The 7,710-nt window shown below is 52.0% G+C and overlaps 1 pseudogene; it reads right to left on the reverse strand.

Moving 5' to 3' along the window:
- Window positions 1-6,005: 6,005 nt before the first annotated feature.
- On the reverse strand, window positions 6,006-6,807 carry LOC111179341 (non-histone chromosomal protein HMG-14 pseudogene; annotated as a pseudogene).
- Window positions 6,808-7,710: the final 903 nt, after the last annotated feature.

Genomic DNA, 7,710 nt, shown 5'->3' on the forward strand with positions numbered 1-7,710 from the left:
TTTTTATATATACATTTATTTATTTTTGGCTGTGTTGGGTCCTCGTTTCTGTGCGAGGACTTTCTCTAGTTGCGGCGAGCGGGGGCTACTCTTCATCGTGGTGCACGGGCCTCTCACTGTCGTGGCCTCTCTTGTTGCGGAGCACAGGCTCCAGACGCGCAGGCTCAGTAGCTGTGGCGTACGGGCTTAGTGGCTCCGCGGCATGTGGGATCTTCCCAGACCAGGGCTCGAACCCATGTCCCCTGCATCGGCAGGCAGATTCTCAACCACTGCACCACCAGGGAAGCCCGCGTAAGGTATTTCTTATGCTCTGACCTCTTCGGCATTGGTCCCTTGCTGGGTTGTGATCCCCCACCCACCTATCCTGCGCCTAGCTGGCCCCAGGCCAGGGATCCTGTTGTGGGCCTTTTGGTGCTCCTGGCATAGATGTGACTTAAAATCCACCCTATGGTATTAAGATTCCAAAGTCTGTCTTTGAACTTTTAATGGCCCTGGACAAATGCTTTGAGGGTGAAGACTTGTTTCTTTCAATTCGAGCACATAGAATTTAAAAGCATTTTTCCCACACTGGAGCAGCCCCTTTCGAAGCTCACAGATTCCCCTTCCCCGGACTCCAGCAACCGAGACAAACCCACCTGTCAGGGGAGGGTGTCCTTTCACCACCCGTTTGGACTTGATTTGAGCCACCTGCCTTTGACTGGGAAGCTGGGTGTCAGAGGCTCCCACCTGTCAGGGGAGGGTGTCCTTTCACCACCCGTTTGGACTTGACTTGAGCCACCTGCCTTTGACTGGGAAGCTGGGTGTCAGAGGCTCCCACCTGTCAGGGGAGGGTGTCCTTTCACCACCCGTTTGGACTTGACTTGAGCCACCTGCCTTTGACTGGGAAGCTGGGTGTCAGAGGCTCCCACCTGTCAGGGGAGGGTGTCCTTTCACCACCCGTTTGGACTTGACTTGAGCCACCTGCCTTTGACTGGGAAGCTGGGTGTCAGAGGCTCCCACCTGTCAGGGGAGGGTGTCCTTTCACCACCCGTTTGGACTTGACTTGAGCCACCTGCCTTTGACTGGGAAGCTGGGTGTCAGAGGCTCCCACCTGTCAGGGGAGGGTGTCCTTTCACCACCCGTTTGGACTTGACTTGAGCCACCTGCCTTTGACTGGGAAGCTGGGTGTCAGAGGCTCCCACCTGTCAGGGGAGGGTGTCCTTTCACCACCCGTTTGGACTTGACTTGAGCCACCTGCCTTTGACTGGGAAGCTGGGTGTCAGAGGCTCCCACCTGTCAGAGGAGGGTGTCCTTTCACCACCCGTTTGGACTTGACTTGAGCCACCTGCCTTTGGGAAGCTGGGTGTCAGAGGCTCCCACCTGTCAGGGGAGGGTGTCCTTTCACCACCCGTTTGGACTTGACTTGAGCCACCTGCCTTTGGGAAGCTGGGTGTCATGCCATTCAGTTCACTGAAGTTGACTGATTCTCTGCCACACAGAGTGAAAAAGTTTGATGTGTGTATGAAATACCTGTCGTGCGGGTAAAGCTGTGGCTCTTACATTGGGCGATACAGGATGCGTTCCACTTACTCACCCTCCTTAGCCAGGTCGGTGTATTAGCTTCTGGGCGGCAGTGACAAGGTAGTGAAAACTGGGCGGCTTAAAACAGAAGTGTATCTCTCACAGTTCTGGGCGCCGGAAGTCTGACGGTAAGGGCGGGGCCCTGATCCCTCTGGAGGCTCTAGGGAAGCCTCCATCCTTCCCTTTCTCTCTTCTTCCGGTGGCTCCTGAAATCCTGGGCTTTCCTTGATTCGCGGAGGCGTGGCTCTAACCTCTGGCTCCATCGTCCCATGGCCCTCTCCCCGTGTCTGTGTCCAGACTTCCCTCTTTTTCTTAGGGTACCAGTCATTGCATCAGGGCCCCCCAATCCAGTCTACCTCATCTTCATCTGATCACATCTGCGAACACCCTACTTCTAAATAAGGCCACATTCACAGGTGCCAGTGGTTAGGGCTTCAGTATATCTTTTCGGGATATACGGATTTACCACACTGATATACCACATCCTCATTTTTATTTTTATTTGGTAATCAATCTAGCTTACGTTCAGAACACAGTAATTTTGGAAGTCCCTTAAAAGCAGATCATGGCTTGTTTTATTTATTTATCTCGTTTTAACCATTCCTGTGATAACTCATGGCCTACTTCAGGTCTTCCTAGCTGTCATTCATCTGCGTTTGGCCTCGTATCAGCCTTTGTGTGGCTGTGTGCTTAAGAATGCTGTCTCCTTTTTTACCGTCCTCCCCTAGGACACCCGACTGGGTTCCAGGGCTGGTTTTGCCACTGTGAAGGGAACAGGTTGCGGGGTGAAGTCCAGGGGAACCAGGCTCCAGCATCCTCTCTAGTGGGGTCGCACAGGACACGCTAAATTCCCCCAGCCGCGAGCTGTGACAGCACGTGTGCAGTGTCGTCCATCAGGGATGCGTTAGAGCTTCAGCGTGCGGGGTCTTTATTCGGGGGGCCGTTCACACAAGCACCCTCTGCCTGACGCGCACGCAAACCCCAGACTCGCAGGAGGACAGCAGGAGTCCCGCACTGCCCCCCCCCCCTCCGCCGTCTGTTCACACGGCTTATGCACAGGGAGCCGCTCATCAGTCCTGGGAGGGGGGACCCTCCCCAAATCCACCTTCCCAGACGCCAGCCAAGGGCTGACCCTGGAAGGCGGCCCTTGTGGGGACCCCAGTCTCGAGCCTGCTGTGTTCACACTGACGTTGCCCGAGTCCCTCCCCTGCTGCTTTCAGCCTCCTCGTGACCACAGCACTTCAGGGTTTAGATATTTGAAACTTCCCCAGAATCCCAGCACCTTTCCCATTACCCCCCATGCTCTGCTTTTGGCCCCCAGAGTCCTCGTAACACAGTTGCCCGTGTGTCACCCCAGCATCCGAGTGCTCACTGCCTACACCTCCGTGTTTGTTTTGAATTTTTATTGCTCCTTTATCCCACATGGCAAACACACAGCAGCGTGTCATCACTAAGCTCCCCCAGTACAGGATTAATTCTATCATCCACATTAGTGTTTCAAATTTGGGCTTTTCAAAATAGATTACGTAACTCCAGCTCTTTTAGGAATCATTGATTTCTATGTACGTGTTCAAAATGATCCCGAACCCACTTCACCCTCTTCAGTTTTGAGGTCGTCGGAGTGTCTGTTCATTATTCTTTGGGTACCGACAGTGGTGTAGTAGGACACACCTGTGTGCGCCGTACAAGCCTGTTCTTGAAGCACCGTCTCTCCAGGTCTCTGCTTGTCTGCCTCTGAGTGTTACTGTTTTGACCCCTCAATCGCACTCTTTGCTTGAATGTTTCCAGATCTAATAACATAGCAAAAGGCAGCTGTTGGAGGGAAGCTGGGCTGGGCCTTACTGACTAACGTGCTCTATTTCAGCGACACGGCCACTTCCCCCTTTGAGGTTCTCAGCCACTCTCCACTTGGGAGCGGACACCTCACGGCTGTGTCTTCTCTCACACTGTTTATGTGCCTGTGGTTTTGTGAAGGTCAAGCACAGTGTAGGTCACCCGCGGTGCTGGGAGGTGGGTGGGATGCCGGGCTTTGCATGTGGAGCGAGCTGTGTTTAGACCTCGTCCGGCAGGCTGAACACTCACCTTTCCGTGTGGCTTCCAAAGAGTTCCCACGTCTTAATTTCAGAGTGTGATAGAAGCATTGGGGGTGGGGGCGGGTCTCATTTCACTGAAAAAGATTTGCCCTGAAAAGAAATTCTGCCAACCCCCAGTACTCTTCGTTGGTCGAGAGAGGTCCACAGCCAGCGGTCAAGAACAGCTGCTGGACGGAGCCTGTGCTTATGCGTCGCTGTCTGATGGGGAAGCAGCCCAGCCCGTTCTCCACATCTTAGGCCATTTTTAGCACAGGACACCGCTTTTCAACCTGAAGGAGGCCTGTGCACCCAGGTCATCGACGCCACACTTGTTCCTGTGGCAGTGTGTCTGAATCCCAAGGGAAAAAAAATTGTATCATCTTGGAACCCTCGTATTTATACTCTGGCATAACAAACGCTCTCTGCGAAGGAGGTCTTGGTCCTTAGCAATTTTCCATCTAGGCTGCTCTCTCACTCTCCCTATCCTTGCCTTCCATTCCTTCCACAAATATTTATCAAAATGCTTCTATGGGGACTTCCCTGGTGGTGCAGTGGTTGAGAATCCGCCTGCCAATGTAGGGGACACGGGTTGGATTTCCGGTCCGGGAAGATCCCACATGCCGTGGAGCAACTAAGCCCGTGCGCCACAACAACTGAGCCTGCGCTCTAGAGCCCACGAGCCACAACTACTGAGCCTGCATGCCACAACTACTGAAGCCCGCACGCCTAGAGCCCGTGCTCCGCAACAAGAGAAGCCACCGCAATGAGAAGCCCGCGCACCACAATGAAGAGTAGCCCCCGCTTGCCACAGCTAGAGAAAGCCCGCGCGCAGCAACGAAAACCCAACACAGCCAAAAGTAAATAAAAATATATTTAAAAAAACAAACCCCAAAACCCTTCTATGGGTGAGACATGCTGGGCCCCACGCCATAGGGCTCACAAAAACAATCAGAAGCTTCGGATGTGTCAGCGGAAGGAAGACGTGTTCAAAACGATCCCAAACCCAAGGTCTCAGGAAGGCCGGAGCTCATTGGGGATGACTTCCGGTGGGACGGGCCCATTCCGGTGGGACGGCAGTAGTGCCCCCTTTACTCTGAAAGCGGAAACTTTGTGTCTTGCCAGTCTCTCAGACTGCCCAGCCCGCAGTCTACCTCCGCAAAGATGCAGGATTCAAGAATCCAGCACTGGGACTTCCCTGGCGGTCCAGTGGTTAGGACTCCGTGCTTCCACTGCAGGGGGCACGGGTTCCATTTTTGGTCGGGGAGCTAAGATCCCGGGGAGCTAAGATGCCACGAGCCATGCGGCGCCCTCCCCCCTCCCCCCGCTCCCAGGAGAGCGATCCTGGTTACACTCAATCCTTCTTCCTGCCTTTCACTCTCAGCCAGAACCTTATTTTTTTTAAGTTAATTAATTAAATAATTTATTTTTGGCTGCGTTGGGTCTTCGTTGCTGCGCGCGTGCTTTCTCTAGTTGCGGTGAGTGGGCTTCTCATTGCTGTGGCTTCTCTTTGTTGCAGAGCACGGGCTCCAGGTGCACGGGCTCAGTAGTTGTGGCCCGCAGGCTCTAGAGTGTAGGCTCTGTAGTTGTGGCGCATGGGCTTAGTTGCTCCGTGGCATGTGGGATCTTCCCGGACCAGGGCTTCAACCCGTGTCCCCTGCATTGACAGGCGGATTCTGAATCGCTGCGCCACCAGGGACGTCCCTGTACACAATTCTTAACATACATACCAAAAATCTAAAAGATCATGCAGTTGTGATCCTTTTCTGAACAGTTAGTTATTCCAGTGACTTTCCAGCTTAAAATTTGGAGGCAAATTTTCCTTAACAGGATAGCAAGTACCAGTGTCTTCAAATATTGATATGCTGTTCCATCGTAAGTCCCACTAATTCACAATTGAATATCATATACTGTACATACTCAAATTGTCCATCGTTCACAGCACATTAACAAAGTTACTAGAACTGTACTACCACGACCAAAGATGTTACTTACAGAGCACACAGAATTCTGACCAGGAGAGCCAAGATCAAGGAGTGTGAGTGGTTTGCTTTAGGAAAAATTCTACCAAAAACAACATGGGAAGAGAAGTAATTTAAAGTGTTGGGGGTCGGGGTGGGTGGGATGAACTGGGAGACTGGGATTGACATATACACACTATTGATACTATGTATAAAATAGAGAAGTAATGAGAACCTACTGTGTAGCACAGGGAGCTCTACTCAGTGCTCTGTGGTGACCGAAATTAGAAGGACATCCAAAAAAGAGGGGATGTATGAATATGTATAACTGATTCACCTTGCTGTACAGTATAGACTAACACAACATTGTAACGCAACTACACTCCAACAAAAATTTAAAAAAAAAAGCGTTCAAGACGTTAAACGCACAACTGACTCCAGACTGCCATATAGTACGCCTTGTATTATAGGATAGAAAAGCTACCCCCATCTATGGAATGTTAAGCTGACACCGAAGACAATCAGAGCCTCCCACGTTCAATACCCTACTATGTTCTGGTTGTACCAAAAAATGAACAACCGGCAAATGATTTCACCTCTTAAAAAAAATTTTTTTTTTTACACTTAAAAAATGGGATGGGGGGGATTCCCCCCTTTTTAAAAATGTTTCTAGAGCTCCTAAAAGACTGGCATTTACGAAACAGTTGATAAAAATATTCCTGTGGATTGTGCAAGAAGAGAGACAGGGACCACTGATAGGACCAGGTGTGTGATATTAATGTGACTTGGCTTCTTTCTCTCCTGCTTCATCAAAGGCTGGGCTGTCCTCGTTTTTAGTTTCTCCATTTTCTGCAGGTACATCTTCTTTAGTCTCTTGGTTAGCGGCTTCAGCCTGTTTTTCCTTTGCTCGCCTTTTCCCTTGTGTTTGCACTTTTTTGTCTGAAGATTCATTCTTTCCTGCCGGCTTTTGGGGCTGTGTTTCCACTTTTGCAGGAGCCGGTTTAGCTAACAACCTCGCCGATATCCTCTTGGGCTCCTCCTTCGCCGCCCCCTCGGTGGAGCCAGGCTTTCTCTCGGGCATCGTGGCGGCGGTGAAGCTGCCACTTCCCGCCATGCTGCTACATATTGCGGCTGCCGGGCGACGCGGTGGCGAGTGCCGGCGGGGACAAGAGCTGCGGTGGTCAAGGGACCAGAACCTTATTTTTGAGCATCTTCAGTTTCTTCCTCTCCGCAGACTGTTTCTTCCAATGAAATGGTATGAAATGGTATAATATCGTGGAAAGGGCGCTTGAACTGGAGTTCAAAAAAAAACTGGTCTCAGGGCTTCCCTGGTGGCGCAGTGGTTGAGAGTCCGCCTGCCGATGCAGGGGACATGGGTTCGTGCCCCGGTCCGGGAAGATCCCACATGCCGCGGAGCGGCTGGGCCCGTGAGCCATGGCCGCTGAGCCTGCGCGTCCGGAGCCTGTGCTCCACAACGGGAGAGGCCACAGCAGTGAGAGGCCCGCGTACCGCAAAAAAAAAAAAAAAACTGCTCTCAGAGTAATGAAAACTTTGTAACACAGTATCTGACATCTGGAAAATGCTTGATCAATATGAGCCGTCATTTCTGTGCAGGTGCTAGTTGCGGTGATGTAATGAGAGCAGTAGTCACAATAACAGCGAGCACGCTTTAGCGCGTAACGGGTGCCTGTGAGGTTGTCAATGCTGTCCCCATCTTACAGATGGGGAACCTGAGGCTGCGAAGTTACAGAGCCAGGCTCAAAGCTAGTCCGACTGACCCTGAAGCCTGTGCCCTCGACCTCTTGCCTTACTACATCTTGGGACTTGTGGGCCACTTGGGACCTCTGACTCTTCCAGTATAAGAGGGAGGAAGGATAGCAATCCTGAGTGCCAGGCTCTGGTGAGGAAGGAAAGAGCAGTGTGTGTGAAGCGCCTCCTCACAGGACCAGGGAACCCGATGCCTGTTCGTGTTCTTACACGCTTCTATGAGACCACCTGCTGCGTCCTGTGTCCACTAACCGCCATGCCTGGCGGCCAGATCCCCAGAAGGTGCAGTCTGTGCCTGCCACCCACAACCGTCTCCTCGCATATGGGATCCTTTGCCCGCCTCTCTCTGCTCC

The sequence above is a fragment of the Delphinapterus leucas genome, chromosome 20 (assembly GCF_059928025.1).
Source record: "Delphinapterus leucas isolate spDelLeu-1000000601 "Yukka" chromosome 20, BTC_Dleu_Yukka2, whole genome shotgun sequence".
NCBI classification, from domain to species: Eukaryota; Metazoa; Chordata; class Mammalia; order Artiodactyla; family Monodontidae; genus Delphinapterus; species Delphinapterus leucas.